Source organism: Festucalex cinctus, chromosome 1, assembly GCF_051991245.1.
Source record: "Festucalex cinctus isolate MCC-2025b chromosome 1, RoL_Fcin_1.0, whole genome shotgun sequence".
Lineage (NCBI taxonomy): Eukaryota > Metazoa > Chordata > Actinopteri > Syngnathiformes > Syngnathidae > Festucalex > Festucalex cinctus.
Genome location: NC_135411.1, coordinates 61,676,893 through 61,690,466, shown reverse-complemented (window position 1 = coordinate 61,690,466; position 13,574 = coordinate 61,676,893). Strand labels below are relative to the sequence as shown.

The window sequence follows — 13,574 nt, the reverse complement described above, 5'->3', positions numbered from 1 at the left end:
AAATAACAAGAATGGAGCTGATCGTGGGTATGCTTTGCGTGACAAGGAGGTATTGAGGAATTATAGATTTCGTAGGTTCTGATGAATGAGCCACAATTATTTTTATTTCCTACTTTTGGTTAAGATTGGGAATGCTCCAAAACATCCTTCGAGCCAGATTTGAACCAGCGACCTAAGGATTTCAGCTGAGATCATCTACAGTTCTCCGCTCTACCATCTGAGCTATCGAAGGGTACTCGCTACTTGCTAGAACGTCTGAGGAATGGGGAAAAATAACATGAATGGAGAGCCGATGGTGGGTATGCTTTGCGTGACAAGAAGGTATTGAGGAATTATAGATTTCGTAGGTTCTAATGAATGGGCCAAAATGTTTTTTATTTCCTACTTTTGATTAAGATTGGGAATGCTCCAAAAATATCCTTCAAGCCGGATTTGAATCAGCAACCTAAGGATTTCAGCTGAGATCATCTACAGTCCTCCGCTCTACCAACTGAGCTATCGAAGGGTGCTCGCTGCTTGCTAGAACATCTGAGGAATGAGGAAAAATAACAAGAATGGAGCTGACTGTGGGTATGCTTTGCGTGACAAGGAGGTATTGAGGAATTATAGATTTCATAGATTCTGATGAATGAGCCACAATTATTTTTATTTCCTCCTTTTGATTAAGATTGGGAATGCTCCAAAAGATCCTTCGAGCCGGATTTGAACCAGCGACCTAAGGATTTCAGCTGAGATCATCTACAGTCCTCCGCTCTACCAACTGAGCTATCAAAAGTTACTTGCTCCTTCTTAGAACATCTGAGGAATGGGGAAAAATAAGAATGTTGAGGGAACGCTTTGCGTGACAAGGAGGTATTGAGGAATTATAGATTTCTTAGGTTCTGATGAATGAGCCACAATTATTTTTATTTCCTACTTTTGGTTAAGATTGGGAATGGTCCAAAACATCCTTCGAGCCAGATTTGAACCAGCGACCTAAGGATTTCAGCTGAGATCATCTACAGTTCTCCGCTCTACCATCTGAGCTATCGAAGGGTGCTCGCTGCTTGCTCGAACGTCTGAGGAATGGGGAAAAATAACATGAATGGAGAGCCGATGGTGGGTATGCTTTGCGTGACAAGAAGGTATTGAGGAATTATAGATTTCGTAGGTTCTAATGAATGGGCCAAAATGTTTTTTATTTCCTACTTTTGATTAAGATTGGGAATGCTCCAAAAATATCCTTCAAGCCGGATTTGAATTAGCAACCTAAGGATTTCAGCTGAGATCATCTACAGTCCTCCGCTCTACCAACTGAGCTATCGAAGGGCGCTCGCTGCTTGCTAGAACATCTGAGGAATGAGGAAAAATAACAAGAATGGAGCTGATTGTGGGTATGCTTTGCGTGACAAGGAGGTATTGAGGAATTATAGATTTCATAGATTCTGATGAATGAGCCACAATTATTTTTATTTCCTCCTTTTGATTAAGATTGGGAATGCTCCAAAAGATCCTTCGAGCCGGATTTGAACCAGCGACCTAAGGATTTCAGCTGAGATCATCTACAGTCCTCCGCTCTACCAACTGAGCTATCGAAGGTTACTTGCTCCTTCTTAGAACATCTGAGGAATGGGGAAAAATAAGAATGTTGAGGGAAAGCTTTGCGTGACAAGGAGGTATTGAGGAATTATAGATTTCTTAGGTTCTGATGAATGAGCCACAATTATTTTTATTTCCTCCTTTTGATTAAGATTGGGAATGGTCCAAAACATCCTTCGAGCCGGATTTGAACCAGCGACCTAAGGATTTCAGCTGAGATCATCTACAGTCCTCCGCTCTACCAACTGAGCTTTCGAAGGTTACTTGCTCCTTCTTAGAACATCTGAGGAATGGGGAAAAATAAGAATGTTGAGCTGATGTTGGGGGAATGCTTTGCATGACAAGGAGGTATTGAGGAATTATAGATTTCTTAGGTTCTGATGAATAAGCCACAATTATTTTTATTTCCTCCTTTTGATTAAGATTGGGAATGGTCCAAAACATCCTTCGAGCCGGATTTGAACCAGCGACCTAAGGATTTCAGCTGAGATCATCTACAGTCCTCCGCTCTACCAACTGAGCTATCGAAGGGTGCTGGCTGCTTGCTAAAACATCTGAGGAATGAGGAAAAATAACAAGAATGGAGCTGATCGTGGGTATGCTTTGCGTGACAAGGAGGTATTGAGGAATTATAGTTTTCGTAGGTTCTGATGAATGAGCCACAATTATTTTTATTTCCTACTTTTGGTTAAGATTGGGAATGGTCCAAAACATCCTTCGAGCCAGATTTGAACCAGCGACCTTAGGATTTCAGCTGAGATCATCTACAGTTCTCCGCTCTACCATCTGAGCTATCGAAGGGTGCTCGCTGCTTGCTCGAACGTCTGAGGAATGGGGAAAAATAACATGAATGGAGAGCCGATGGTGGGTATGCTTTGCGTGACAAGAAGGTATTGAGGAATTATAGATTTCGTAGGTTCTAATGAATGGGCCAAAATGTTTTTTATTTCCTACTTTTGATTAAGATTGGGAATGCTCCAAAAATATCCTTCAAGCCGGATTTGAATCAGCAACCTAAGGATTTCAGCTGAGATCATCTACAGTCCTCCGCTCTACCAACTGAGCTATCGAAGGGTGCTCGCTGCTTGCTAGAACATCTGAGGAATGAGGAAAAATAACAAGAATGGAGCTGATTGTGGGTATGCTTTGCGTGACAAGGAGGTATTGAGGAATTATAGATTTCATAGATTCTGATGAATGAGCCACAATTATTTTTATTTCCTCCTTTTGATTAAGATTGGGAATGCTCCAAAAGATCCTTCGAGCCGGATTTGAACCAGCGACCTAAGGATTTCAGCTGAGATCATCTACAGTCCTCCGCTCTACCAACTGAGCTATCGAAGGTTACTTGCTCCTTCTTAGAACATCTGAGGAATGGGGAAAAATAAGAATGTTGAGGGAAAGCTTTGCGTGACAAGGAGGTATTGAGGAATTATAGATTTCTTAGGTTCTGATGAATGAGCCACAATTATTTTTATTTCCTCCTTTTGATTAAGATTGGGAATGGTCCAAAACATCCTTCGAGCCGGATTTGAACCAGCCACCTAAGGATTTCAGCTGAGATCATCTACAGTCCTCCGCTCTACCAACTGAGCTATCGAAGGTTACTTGCTCCTTCTTAGAACATCTGAGGAATGGGGAAAAATAAGAATGTTGAGCTGATGTTGGGGGGAATGCTTTGCATGACAAGGAGGTATTGAGGAATTATAGATTTCTTAGGTTCTGATGAATAAGCCACAATTATTTTTATTTCCTCCTTTTGATTAAGATTGGGAATGGTCCAAAACATCCTTCGAGCCGGATTTGAACCAGCGACCTAAGGATTTCAGCTGAGATCATCTACAGTCCTCCGCTATACCAACTGAGCTATCGAAGGGTGCTGGCTGCTTGCTAAAACATCTGAGGAATGAGGAAAAATAACAAGAATGGAGCTGATCGTGGGTATGCTTTGCGTGACAAGGAGGTATTGAGGAATTATAGATTTCGTAGGTTCTGATGAATGAGCCACAATTATTTTTATTTCCTACTTTTGGTTAAGATTGGGAATGGTCCAAAACATCCTTCGAGCCAGATTTGAACCAGCGACCTAAGGATTTCAGCTGAGATCATCTACAGTTCTCCGCTCTACCATCTGAGCTATCGAAGGGTGCTCGCTGCTTGCTCGAACGTCTGAGGAATGGGGAAAAATAACATGAATGGAGAGCCGATGGTGGGTATGCTTTGCGTGACAAGAAGGTATTGAGGAATTATAGATTTCGTAGGTTCTAATGAATGGGCCAAAATGTTTTTTATTTCCTACTTTTGATTAAGATTGGGAATGCTCCAAAAATATCCTTCAAGCCGGATTTGAATTAGCAACCTAAGGATTTCAGCTGAGATCATCTACAGTACTCCGCTCTACCAACTGAGCTATCGAAGGGTGCTCGCTGCTTGCTAGAACATCTGAGGAATGAGGAAAAATAACAAGAATGGAGCTGATTGTGGGTATGCTTTGCGTGACAAGGAGGTATTGAGGAATTATAGATTTCATAGATTCTGATGAATGAGCCACAATTATTTTTATTTCCTCCTTTTGATTAAGATTGGGAATGCTCCAAAAGATCCTTCGAGCCGGATTTGAACCAGCGACCTAAGGATTTCAGCTGAGATCATCTACAGTCCTCCGCTCTACCAACTGAGCTATCGAAGGTTACTTGCTCCTTCTTAGAACATCTGAGGAATGGGGAAAAATAAGAATGTTGAGGGAAAGCTTTGCGTGACAAGGAGGTATTGAGGAATTATAGATTTCTTAGGTTCTGATGAATGAGCCACAATTATTTTTATTTCCTCCTTTTGATTAAGATTGGGAATGGTCCAAAACATCCTTCGAGCCGGATTTGAACCAGCGACCTAAGGATTTCAGCTGAGATCATCTACAGTCCTCCGCTCTACCAACTGAGCTATCGAAGGTTACTTGCTCCTTCTTAGAACATCTGAGGAATGGGGAAAAATAAGAATGTTGAGCTGATGTTGGGGGAATGCTTTGCATGACAAGGAGGTATTGAGGAATTATAGATTTCTTAGGTTCTGATGAATAAGCCACAATTATTTTTATTTCCTCCTTTTGATTAAGATTGGGAATGGTCCAAAACATCCTTCGAGCCGGATTTGAACCAGCGACCTAAGGATTTCAGCTGAGATCATCTACAGTCCTCCGCTCTACCAACTGAGCTATCGAAGGGTGCTGGCTGCTTGCTAAAACATCTGAGGAATGAGGAAAAATAACAAGAATGGAGCTGATCGTGGGTATGCATTGCGTGACAAGGAGGTATTGAGGAATTATAGTTTTCGTAGGTTCTGATGAATGAGCCACAATTATTTTTATTTCCTACTTTTGGTTAAGATTGGGAATGGTCCAAAACATCCTTCGAGCCAGATTTGAACCAGCGACCTAAGGATTTCAGCTGAGATCATCTACAGTTCTCCGCTCTACCATCTGAGCTATCGAAGGGTGCTCGCTGCTTGCTCGAACGTCTGAGGAATGGGGAAAAATAACATGAATGGAGAGCCGATGGTGGGTATGCTTTGCGTGACAAGAAGGTATTGAGGAATTATAGATTTCGTAGGTTCTAATGAATGGGCCAAAATGTTTTTTATTTCCTACTTTTGATTAAGATTGGGAATGCTCCAAAAATATCCTTCAAGCCGGATTTGAATCAGCAACCTAAGGATTTCAGCTGAGATCATCTACAGTCCTCCGCTCTACCAACTGAGCTATCGAAGGGTGCTCGCTGCTTGCTAGAACATCTGAGGAATGAGGAAAAATAACAAGAATGGAGCTGATTGTGGGTATGCTTTGCGTGACAAGGAGGTATTGAGGAATTATAGATTTCATAGATTCTGATGAATGAGCCACAATTATTTTTATTTCCTCCTTTTGATTAAGATTGGGAATGCTCCAAAACATCCTTCGAGCCGGATTTGAACCAGTGACCTAAGGATTTCAGCTGAGAACATCTACAGTTCTCCGCTCTACCATCTGAGCTATCGAAGGGTGCTCGCTGCTTGCTCGAACGTCTGAGGAATGGGGAAAAATAACATGAATGGAGAGCCGATGGTGGGTATGCTTTGCGTGACAAGAAGGTATTGAGGAATTATAGATTTCGTAGGTTCTAATGAATGGGCCAAAATGTTTTTTATTTCCTACTTTTGATTAAGATTGGGAATGCTCCAAAAATATCCTTCAAGCCGGATTTGAATTAGCAACCTAAGGATTTCAGCTGAGATCATCTACAGTCCTCCGCTCTACCAACTGAGCTATCGAAGGGTGCTCGCTGCTTGCTAGAACATCTGAGGAATGAGGAAAAATAACAAGAATGGAGCTGATTGTGGGTATGCTTTGCGTGACAAGGAGGTATTGAGGAATTATAGATTTCATAGATTCTGATGAATGAGCCACAATTATTTTTATTTCCTCCTTTTGATTAAGATTGGGAATGCTCCAAAAGATCCTTCGAGCCGGATTGGAACCAGCGACCTAAGGATTTCAGCTGAGATCATCTACAGTCCTCCGCTCTACCAACTGAGCTATCGAAGGTTACTTGCTCCTTCTTAGAACATCTGAGGAATGGGGAAAAATAAGAATGTTGAGGGAAAGCTTTGCGTGACAAGGAGGTATTGAGGAATTATAGATTTCTTAGGTTCTGATGAATGAGCCACAATTATTTTTATTTCCTCCTTTTGATTAAGATTGGGAATGGTCCAAAACATCCTTCGAGCCGGATTTGAACCAGCGACCTAAGGATTTCAGCTGAGATCATCTACAGTCCTCCGCTCTACCAACTGAGCTATCGAAGGTTACTTGCTCCTTCTTAGAACATCTGAGGAATGGGGAAAAATAAGAATGTTGAGCTGATGTTGGGGGAATGCTTTGCATGACAAGGAGGTATTGAGGAATTATAGATTTCTTAGGTTCTGATGAATAAGCCACAATTATTTTTATTTCCTCCTTTTGATTAAGATTGGGAATGGTCCAAAACATCCTTCGAGCCGGATTTGAACCAGCGACCTAAGGATTTCAGCTGAGATCATCTACAGTCCTCCGCTCTACCAACTGAGCTATCGAAGGGTGCTGGCTGCTTGCTAAAACATCTGAGGAATGAGGAAAAATAACAAGAATGGAGCTGATCGTGGGTATGCTTTGCGTGACAAGGAGGTATTGAGGAATTATAGATTTCGTAGGTTCTGATGAATGAGCCACAATTATTTTTATTTCCTACTTTTGGTTAAGATTGGGAATGGTCCAAAACATCCTTCGAGCCAGATTTGAACCAGCGACCTAAGGATTTCAGCTGAGATCATCTACAGTTCTCCGCTCTACCATCTGAGCTATCGAAGGGTGCTCGCTGCTTGCTCGAACGTCTGAGGAATGGGGAAAAATAACATGAATGGAGAGCCGATGGTGGGTATGCTTTGCGTGACAAGAAGGTATTGAGGAATTATAGATTTCGTAGGTTCTAATGAATGGGCCAAAATGTTTTTTATTTCCTACTTTTGATTAAGATTGGGAATGCTCCAAAAATATCCTTCAAGCCGGATTTGAATCAGCAACCTAAGGATTTCAGCTGAGATCATCTACAGTCCTCCGCTCTACCAACTGAGCTATCGAAGGGTGCTCGCTGCTTGCTAGAACATCTGAGGAATGAGGAAAAATAACAAGAATGGAGCTGATTGTGGGTATGCTTTGCGTGACAAGGAGGTATTGAGGAATTATAGATTTCATAGATTCTGATGAATGAGCCACAATTATTTTTATTTCCTCCTTTTGATTAAGATTGGGAATGCTCCAAAACATCCTTCGAGCCGGATTTGAACCAGTGACCTAAGGTTTTCAGCTGAGAACATCTACAGTCCTCCGCTCTACCAACTGAGCTATCGAAGGGTGCGGACTGCTTGCTAGAACGTCTGAGGAATGGGGAAAACTAACATGAATGGAGAGGTGATGGCGTGTATGCTTTGCGTGACAAGGAGGTATTGAGGAATTATAGATTTCGTAGGTTCTGATGAATGAGCCAAAATGTTTTTTATTTCCTACTTTTGATTAAGATTGGGAATGCTCCAAAAAAACCTTCAAGCCGGATTTGATCCAGCGACCTAAGGTTTTCAGCTGAGATCGTCTACAGTCCTCCGCTCTACCAACTGAGCTATCGAAGGGTGCTGGCTGCTTGCTAGAACATCTGAGGAATGAGGAAAAATAACAAGAATGGAGCTGATAGTGGGTATGCTTTGCGTGACAATGAGGTATTGAGGAATTATAGATTTCGTAGATTCTGATGAATGAGCCACAATTATTTTTATTTCCTACTTTTGATTAAGATTGGGAATGCTCCAAAAGATCCTTCGAGCCGGATTTGAACCAGCGACCTAAGGATTTCAGCTGAGATCATCTACAGTCCTCCGCTCTACCAACTGAGCTATCAAACGTTACTTGCTCCTTCTTAGAACATCTGAGGAATGGGGAAAAATAAGAATGTTGAGGGAACGCTTCGCGTGACAAGGAGGTATTGAGGAATTATAGATTTCTTAGGTTCTGATGAATGAGCCACAATTATTTTTATTTCATCCTTTTGATTAAGATTGGGAATGGTCCAAAACATCCTTCGAGCCGGATTTGAACCAGCGACCTAAGGATTTCAGCTGAGATCATCTACAGTCCTCCGCTCTACCAACTGAGCTATCGAAGGTTACTTGCTCCTTCTTAGAACATCTGAGGAATGGGGAAAAATAAGAATGTTGAGCTGATGGGGGAATGCTTTGCATGACAAGGAGGTATTGAGGAATTATAGATTTCTTAGGTTCTGATGAATGAGCCACAATTATTTTTATTTCCTCCTTTTGATTAAGATTGGGAATGGTCCAAAACATCCTTCGAGCCGGATTTGAACCAGCGACCTAAGGATTTCAGCTGAGATCATCTACAGTTCTCCGCTCTACCATCTGAGCTATCGAAGGGTGCTGGCTGCTTGCTAGAACATCTGAGGAATGAGGAAAAATAACAAGAATGGAGCTGATCGTGGGTATGCTTTGCGTGACAAGGAGGTATTGAGGAATTATAGATTTCGTAGGTTATGATGAATGAGCCACAATTATTTTTATTTCCTCCTTTTGATTAAGATTGGGAATGGTCCAAAACATCCTTCGAGCCGGATTTGAACCAGCGACCTAAGGATTTCAGCTGAGATCATCTACAGTCCTCCGCTCTACCAACTGAGCTATCGAAGGGTGCTGGCTGCTTGCTAGAACATCTGAGGAATGAGGAAAAATAACAAGAATGGAGTTGATCGTGGGTATGCTTTGCGTGACAAGGAGGTATTGAGGAATTATAGATTTTGTAGATTCTGATGAATGAGTCACAATTATTATTATTTCCTACTTTTGCTTAAGATTGGGAATGCTCCAAAATATCCTTCGATCCGGATTTTCACCAGCGACCTAAGGATTCCAGCAGAGAACATCTACAGTCCTCCGCTGTACCAACTGAGCTATCGAAGGTTACTTGCTCCTTCTTAGAACATCTGAGGAATGGGGAAAAACAACAAGAATGGAGAGCTGATGGTGTGTATGCTTTGCGTGACAAGGAGGTATTGAGGAATTATAGATTTCGTAGGTTCTAATGAATGAGCCAAAATGTTTTTTATTTCCTACTTTTGATTAAGATTGGGAATGCTCCAAAAAAATCCTTCAAGCCGGATTTGAACCAGCGACCTAAGGATTCCAGCTGAGATCATCTACAGTGCTCCGCTCTACCAACTGAGCTATCGAAGGGTGATGGCTGCTTGCTAGAACATCTGAGGAATGAGGAAAAATAACAAGAATGGAGCTGATCGTGGGTATGCTTTGCGTGACAATGAGGTATTGAGGAATTATAGATTTCGTAGATTCTGATGAATGAGCCACAATTATTTTTATTTCCTACTTTTGATTAAGATTGGGAATGCTCCAAAACATCCTTCGAGCCGGATTTGAACCAGCGACCTAAGGATTTCAGCTGAGATCATCTACAGTCCTCCGCTCTACCAACTGAGCTATCGAAGGTTACTTGCTCCTTCTTAGAACATCTGAGGAATGGGGAAAAATAAGAATGTTGAGGGAATGCTTCGCGTGACAAGGAGGTATTGAGGAATTATAGATTTCTTAGGTTCTGATGAATGAGCCACAATTATTTTTATTTCCTCCTTTTGATTAAGATTGGGGATGGTCCAAAACATCCTTCGAGCCGGATTTGAACCAGCGACCTAAGGATTTCAGCTGAGATCATCTACAGTCCTCCGCTCTACCAACTGAGCTATCGAAGGGTGCTGGCTGCTTGCTAGAACATCTGAGGAATGAGGAAAAATAACAAGAATGGAGCTGATCGTGGGTATGCTTTGCGTGACAAGGAGGTATTGAGGAATTATAGATTTCGTAGATTGTGATTAATGAGCCACAATTATTTTTATTTCCTCCTTTTGATTAAGATTGGGAATGCTCAAAAAAATCCTTCAAGCCGGATTTGAACCAGCGACCTTAGGATTTCGGCTGAGATCATCTACAGTCCTCCGCTCTACCAACTGAGCTATCGAAGGTTACTTGCTCCTTCTTAGAACATCTGAGGAATGGGGAAAAACAACAAGAATGGAGAGCTGATGGTGTGTATGCTTTGCGTGACAAGGAGGTATTGAGGAATTATAGATTTCGTAGGTTCTAATGAATGAGCCAAAATGTTTTTTATTTCCTACTTTTGATTAAGATTGGGAATGCTCCAAAAAAATCCTTCAAGCCTGATTTGAACCAGCGACCTAAGGATTCCAGCTGAGATCATCTACAGTCCTCCGCTCTACCAACTGAGCTATCGAAGGGTGATGGCTGCTTGCTAGAACATCTGAGGAATGAGGAAAAATAACAAGAATGGAGCTGATCGTGGGTATGCTTTGCGTGACAAGGAGGTATTGAGGAATTATAGATTTCGTAGGTTCTAATGAATGAGCCAAAATGTTTTTTATTTCCTACTTTTGATTAAGATTGGGAATGCTCCAAAAAAATCCTTCAAGCCGGATTTGAACCAGCAACCTAAGGATTCCAGCTGAGATCATCTACAGTGCTCCGCTCTACCAACTGAGCTATCGAAGGGTGATGGCTGCTTGCTAGAACATCTGAGGAATGAGGAAAAATAACAAGAATGGAGCTGATCGTGGGTGTGCTTTGCGTGACAATGAGGTATTGAGGAATTATAGATTTCGTAGATTCTGATGAATGAGCCACAATTATTTTTATTTCCTACTTTTGATTAAGATTGGGAATGCTCCAAAACATCCTTCGAGCCGGATTTGAACCAGCGACCTAAGGATTTCAGCTGAGATCATCTACAGTCCTCCGCTCTACCAACTGAGCTATCGAAGGTTACTTGCTCCTTCTTAGAACATCTGAGGAATGGGGAAAAATAAGAATGTTGAGGGAATGCTTCGCGTGACAAGGAGGTATTGAGGAATTATAGATTTCTTAGGTTCTGATGAATGAGCCACAATTATTTTTATTTCCTCCTTTTGATTAAGATTGGGGATGGTCCAAAACATCCTTCGAGCCGGATTTGAACCAGCGACCTAAGGATTTCAGCTGAGATCATCTACAGTCCTCCGCTCTACCAACTGAGCTATCGAAGGGTGCTGGCTGCTTGCTAGAACATCTGAGGAATGAGGAAAAATAACAAGAATGGAGCTGATCGTGGGTATGCTTTGCGTGACAAGGAGGTATTGAGGAATTATAGATTTCGTAGATTGTGATTAATGAGCCACAATTATTTTTATTTCCTCCTTTTGATTAAGATTGGGAATGCTCAAAAAAATCCTTCAAGCCGGATTTGAACCAGCGACCTTAGGATTTCGGCTGAGATCATCTACAGTCCTCCGCTCTACCAACTGAGCTATCGAAGGTTACTTGCTCCTTCTTAGAACATCTGAGGAATGGGGAAAAACAACAAGAATGGAGAGCTGATGGTGTGTATGCTTTGCGTGACAAGGAGGTATTGAGGAATTATAGATTTCGTAGGTTCTAATGAATGAGCCAAAATGTTTTTTATTTCCTACTTTTGATTAAGATTGGGAATGCTCCAAAAAAATCCTTCAAGCCGGATTTGAACCAGCGACCTAAGGATTCCAGCTGAGATCATCTACAGTCCTCCGCTCTACCAACTGAGCTATCGAAGGGTGATGGCTGCTTGCTAGAACATCTGAGGAATGAGGAAAAATAACAAGAATGGAGCTGATCGTGGGTATGCTTTGCGTGACAATGAGGTATTGAGGAATTATAGATCTCGTAGATTCTGATGAATGAGCCACAATTATTTTTATTTCCTACTTTTGATTAAGATTGGGAATTCTCCAAAACATCCTTCGAGCCGGATTTGAACCAGCGACCTAAGGATTTCAGCTGAGATCATCTACAGTCCTCCGCTCTACCAACCGAGCTATCGAAGGTTACTTGCTCATTCTTAGAACATCTGAGGAATGGGGAAAAATAAGAATGTTGAGGGAATGCTTTGCGTGACAAGGAGGTATTGAGGAATTATAGATTTCTTAGGTTCTGATGAACGAGCCACAATTATTTTTATTTCCTCCTTTTGATTAAGATTGGGGATGGTCCAAAACATCCTTCGAGCCGGATTTGAACCAGCGACCTAAGGATTTCAGCTGAGATCATCTACAGTCCTCCGATCTACCAACTGAGCTATCGAAGGGTGCTGACTGCTTGCTAGAACATCTGAGGAATGAGGAAAAATAACAAGAATGGAGCTGATCGTGGGTATGCTTTGCGTGACAAGGAGGTATCAAGGAATTATAGATTTCGTAGATTCTGATTAATGAGCCACAATTATTTTTATTTCCTCCTTTTGATTAAGATTGGGAATGCTCAAAAAAATCCTTCAAGCCGGATTTGAACCAGCGACCTAAGGATTTCAGCTGAGATCATCTACAGTCCTCCGCTCTACCAACTGAGCTATCGAAGGTTACTTGCTCCTTCTTAGAACATCTGAGGAATGGGGAAAAATAAGAATGTTGAGCTGATGTTGGGGAATGCTTTGCATGACAAGGAGGTATTGAGGAATTAAAGATTTCTTTGGTTCTGATGAATGAGCCACAATTATTTTTATTTCCTCCTTTTGATTAAGATTGGGAATGGTCCAAAACATCCTTCGAGCCGGATTTGAACCAGCGACCTAAGGATTTCAGCTGAGATCATCTACAGTCCTCCGCTCTACCAACTGAGCTATCGAAGGGTGCTGGCTGCTTGCTAGAACATCTGAGGAATGAGGAAAAATAACAAGAATGGAGCTGATTGTGGGTATGCTTTGCGTGACAAGGAGGTATTGAGGAATTATAGATTTCGTAGATTCTGATTAATGAGCCACAATTATTTTTATTTCCTCCTTTTGATTAAGATTGGGAATGCTCAAAAAAATCCTTCAAGCCGGATTTGAACCAGCGACCTAAGGATTTCAGCTGAGATCATCTACAGTCCTCCGCTCTACCAACTGAGCTATCGAAGGGTGCTGGCTGCTTGCTAGAACATCTGAGGAATGAGGAAAAATAACAAGAATGGAGCTGATGGTGGGTATGCTTTGCGTGACAAGGAGGTATTGAGGAATTATAGATTTCGTAGGTTCTGATGAATGAGCCACAATTATTTTTATTTCCTCCTTTTGATTAAGATTGGGAATGGTCCAAAACATCCTTCGAGCCAGATTTGAACCAGCGACCTAAGTATTTCAGCTGAGATCATCTACAGTCCTCCGCTCTACCAACTGAGCTATCGAAGGGTGCTGGCTGCTTGCTAGAACATCTGAGGAATGAGGAAAAATAACAAGAATGGAGCTGATGGTGGGTATGCTTTGCGTGACAAGGAGGTATTGAGGAATTATAGATTTCGTAGGTTCTGATGAATGAGCCACAATTATTATTTCCTACTTTTGATTAAGATTGGGA

At 41.7% G+C, this 13,574-nt stretch overlaps 31 non-coding genes across 31 annotated transcripts; all 31 read right to left on the bottom strand.

Annotated features, from left to right (window-relative positions):
• Positions 1-687: 687 nt before the first annotated feature.
• trnay-gua (transfer RNA tyrosine (anticodon GUA)) lies at positions 688-775 on the bottom strand. The gene is given in 2 exon segments: positions 688-723; positions 739-775. It is a non-coding gene; the product is annotated as a tRNA-Tyr (tRNA).
• Positions 776-1,490: 715 nt separating this feature from the next.
• On the bottom strand, positions 1,491-1,578 carry trnay-gua (transfer RNA tyrosine (anticodon GUA)). Its single transcript is given in 2 exon segments — positions 1,491-1,526; positions 1,542-1,578. It is a non-coding gene; the product is annotated as a tRNA-Tyr (tRNA).
• A 172-nt stretch (positions 1,579-1,750) lies between these two features.
• On the bottom strand, positions 1,751-1,838 carry trnay-gua (transfer RNA tyrosine (anticodon GUA)). The gene is given in 2 exon segments: positions 1,751-1,786; positions 1,802-1,838. It is a non-coding gene; the product is annotated as a tRNA-Tyr (tRNA).
• A 183-nt stretch (positions 1,839-2,021) lies between these two features.
• Positions 2,022-2,109, bottom strand: trnay-gua (transfer RNA tyrosine (anticodon GUA)). Its single transcript is given in 2 exon segments — positions 2,022-2,057; positions 2,073-2,109. It is a non-coding gene; the product is annotated as a tRNA-Tyr (tRNA).
• Positions 2,110-2,834: 725 nt separating this feature from the next.
• Positions 2,835-2,922, bottom strand: trnay-gua (transfer RNA tyrosine (anticodon GUA)). Its single transcript is given in 2 exon segments — positions 2,835-2,870; positions 2,886-2,922. It is a non-coding gene; the product is annotated as a tRNA-Tyr (tRNA).
• Positions 2,923-3,094: 172 nt separating this feature from the next.
• On the bottom strand, positions 3,095-3,182 carry trnay-gua (transfer RNA tyrosine (anticodon GUA)). The gene is given in 2 exon segments: positions 3,095-3,130; positions 3,146-3,182. It is a non-coding gene; the product is annotated as a tRNA-Tyr (tRNA).
• Positions 3,183-3,366: 184 nt separating this feature from the next.
• On the bottom strand, positions 3,367-3,454 carry trnay-gua (transfer RNA tyrosine (anticodon GUA)). The gene is given in 2 exon segments: positions 3,367-3,402; positions 3,418-3,454. It is a non-coding gene; the product is annotated as a tRNA-Tyr (tRNA).
• A 725-nt stretch (positions 3,455-4,179) lies between these two features.
• On the bottom strand, positions 4,180-4,267 carry trnay-gua (transfer RNA tyrosine (anticodon GUA)). Its single transcript is given in 2 exon segments — positions 4,180-4,215; positions 4,231-4,267. It is a non-coding gene; the product is annotated as a tRNA-Tyr (tRNA).
• A 172-nt stretch (positions 4,268-4,439) lies between these two features.
• On the bottom strand, positions 4,440-4,527 carry trnay-gua (transfer RNA tyrosine (anticodon GUA)). The gene is given in 2 exon segments: positions 4,440-4,475; positions 4,491-4,527. It is a non-coding gene; the product is annotated as a tRNA-Tyr (tRNA).
• Positions 4,528-4,710: 183 nt separating this feature from the next.
• On the bottom strand, positions 4,711-4,798 carry trnay-gua (transfer RNA tyrosine (anticodon GUA)). The gene is given in 2 exon segments: positions 4,711-4,746; positions 4,762-4,798. It is a non-coding gene; the product is annotated as a tRNA-Tyr (tRNA).
• Positions 4,799-6,066: 1,268 nt separating this feature from the next.
• On the bottom strand, positions 6,067-6,154 carry trnay-gua (transfer RNA tyrosine (anticodon GUA)). The gene is given in 2 exon segments: positions 6,067-6,102; positions 6,118-6,154. It is a non-coding gene; the product is annotated as a tRNA-Tyr (tRNA).
• A 172-nt stretch (positions 6,155-6,326) lies between these two features.
• Positions 6,327-6,414, bottom strand: trnay-gua (transfer RNA tyrosine (anticodon GUA)). Its single transcript is given in 2 exon segments — positions 6,327-6,362; positions 6,378-6,414. It is a non-coding gene; the product is annotated as a tRNA-Tyr (tRNA).
• A 183-nt stretch (positions 6,415-6,597) lies between these two features.
• Positions 6,598-6,685, bottom strand: trnay-gua (transfer RNA tyrosine (anticodon GUA)). The gene is given in 2 exon segments: positions 6,598-6,633; positions 6,649-6,685. It is a non-coding gene; the product is annotated as a tRNA-Tyr (tRNA).
• A 1,267-nt stretch (positions 6,686-7,952) lies between these two features.
• trnay-gua (transfer RNA tyrosine (anticodon GUA)) lies at positions 7,953-8,040 on the bottom strand. The gene is given in 2 exon segments: positions 7,953-7,988; positions 8,004-8,040. It is a non-coding gene; the product is annotated as a tRNA-Tyr (tRNA).
• A 172-nt stretch (positions 8,041-8,212) lies between these two features.
• Positions 8,213-8,300, bottom strand: trnay-gua (transfer RNA tyrosine (anticodon GUA)). The gene is given in 2 exon segments: positions 8,213-8,248; positions 8,264-8,300. It is a non-coding gene; the product is annotated as a tRNA-Tyr (tRNA).
• A 180-nt stretch (positions 8,301-8,480) lies between these two features.
• Positions 8,481-8,568, bottom strand: trnay-gua (transfer RNA tyrosine (anticodon GUA)). The gene is given in 2 exon segments: positions 8,481-8,516; positions 8,532-8,568. It is a non-coding gene; the product is annotated as a tRNA-Tyr (tRNA).
• Positions 8,569-8,750: 182 nt separating this feature from the next.
• On the bottom strand, positions 8,751-8,838 carry trnay-gua (transfer RNA tyrosine (anticodon GUA)). The gene is given in 2 exon segments: positions 8,751-8,786; positions 8,802-8,838. It is a non-coding gene; the product is annotated as a tRNA-Tyr (tRNA).
• A 455-nt stretch (positions 8,839-9,293) lies between these two features.
• On the bottom strand, positions 9,294-9,381 carry trnay-gua (transfer RNA tyrosine (anticodon GUA)). Its single transcript is given in 2 exon segments — positions 9,294-9,329; positions 9,345-9,381. It is a non-coding gene; the product is annotated as a tRNA-Tyr (tRNA).
• Positions 9,382-9,563: 182 nt separating this feature from the next.
• On the bottom strand, positions 9,564-9,651 carry trnay-gua (transfer RNA tyrosine (anticodon GUA)). The gene is given in 2 exon segments: positions 9,564-9,599; positions 9,615-9,651. It is a non-coding gene; the product is annotated as a tRNA-Tyr (tRNA).
• Positions 9,652-9,823: 172 nt separating this feature from the next.
• Positions 9,824-9,911, bottom strand: trnay-gua (transfer RNA tyrosine (anticodon GUA)). The gene is given in 2 exon segments: positions 9,824-9,859; positions 9,875-9,911. It is a non-coding gene; the product is annotated as a tRNA-Tyr (tRNA).
• Positions 9,912-10,093: 182 nt separating this feature from the next.
• On the bottom strand, positions 10,094-10,181 carry trnay-gua (transfer RNA tyrosine (anticodon GUA)). The gene is given in 2 exon segments: positions 10,094-10,129; positions 10,145-10,181. It is a non-coding gene; the product is annotated as a tRNA-Tyr (tRNA).
• Positions 10,182-10,366: 185 nt separating this feature from the next.
• On the bottom strand, positions 10,367-10,454 carry trnay-gua (transfer RNA tyrosine (anticodon GUA)). The gene is given in 2 exon segments: positions 10,367-10,402; positions 10,418-10,454. It is a non-coding gene; the product is annotated as a tRNA-Tyr (tRNA).
• Positions 10,455-10,907: 453 nt separating this feature from the next.
• On the bottom strand, positions 10,908-10,995 carry trnay-gua (transfer RNA tyrosine (anticodon GUA)). Its single transcript is given in 2 exon segments — positions 10,908-10,943; positions 10,959-10,995. It is a non-coding gene; the product is annotated as a tRNA-Tyr (tRNA).
• A 172-nt stretch (positions 10,996-11,167) lies between these two features.
• Positions 11,168-11,255, bottom strand: trnay-gua (transfer RNA tyrosine (anticodon GUA)). The gene is given in 2 exon segments: positions 11,168-11,203; positions 11,219-11,255. It is a non-coding gene; the product is annotated as a tRNA-Tyr (tRNA).
• A 182-nt stretch (positions 11,256-11,437) lies between these two features.
• trnay-gua (transfer RNA tyrosine (anticodon GUA)) lies at positions 11,438-11,525 on the bottom strand. Its single transcript is given in 2 exon segments — positions 11,438-11,473; positions 11,489-11,525. It is a non-coding gene; the product is annotated as a tRNA-Tyr (tRNA).
• Positions 11,526-11,710: 185 nt separating this feature from the next.
• On the bottom strand, positions 11,711-11,798 carry trnay-gua (transfer RNA tyrosine (anticodon GUA)). Its single transcript is given in 2 exon segments — positions 11,711-11,746; positions 11,762-11,798. It is a non-coding gene; the product is annotated as a tRNA-Tyr (tRNA).
• Positions 11,799-11,980: 182 nt separating this feature from the next.
• On the bottom strand, positions 11,981-12,068 carry trnay-gua (transfer RNA tyrosine (anticodon GUA)). Its single transcript is given in 2 exon segments — positions 11,981-12,016; positions 12,032-12,068. It is a non-coding gene; the product is annotated as a tRNA-Tyr (tRNA).
• A 172-nt stretch (positions 12,069-12,240) lies between these two features.
• Positions 12,241-12,328, bottom strand: trnay-gua (transfer RNA tyrosine (anticodon GUA)). The gene is given in 2 exon segments: positions 12,241-12,276; positions 12,292-12,328. It is a non-coding gene; the product is annotated as a tRNA-Tyr (tRNA).
• Positions 12,329-12,510: 182 nt separating this feature from the next.
• trnay-gua (transfer RNA tyrosine (anticodon GUA)) lies at positions 12,511-12,598 on the bottom strand. The gene is given in 2 exon segments: positions 12,511-12,546; positions 12,562-12,598. It is a non-coding gene; the product is annotated as a tRNA-Tyr (tRNA).
• A 182-nt stretch (positions 12,599-12,780) lies between these two features.
• Positions 12,781-12,868, bottom strand: trnay-gua (transfer RNA tyrosine (anticodon GUA)). Its single transcript is given in 2 exon segments — positions 12,781-12,816; positions 12,832-12,868. It is a non-coding gene; the product is annotated as a tRNA-Tyr (tRNA).
• A 182-nt stretch (positions 12,869-13,050) lies between these two features.
• On the bottom strand, positions 13,051-13,138 carry trnay-gua (transfer RNA tyrosine (anticodon GUA)). Its single transcript is given in 2 exon segments — positions 13,051-13,086; positions 13,102-13,138. It is a non-coding gene; the product is annotated as a tRNA-Tyr (tRNA).
• Between the last annotated feature and the right edge of the window lie 436 nt (positions 13,139-13,574).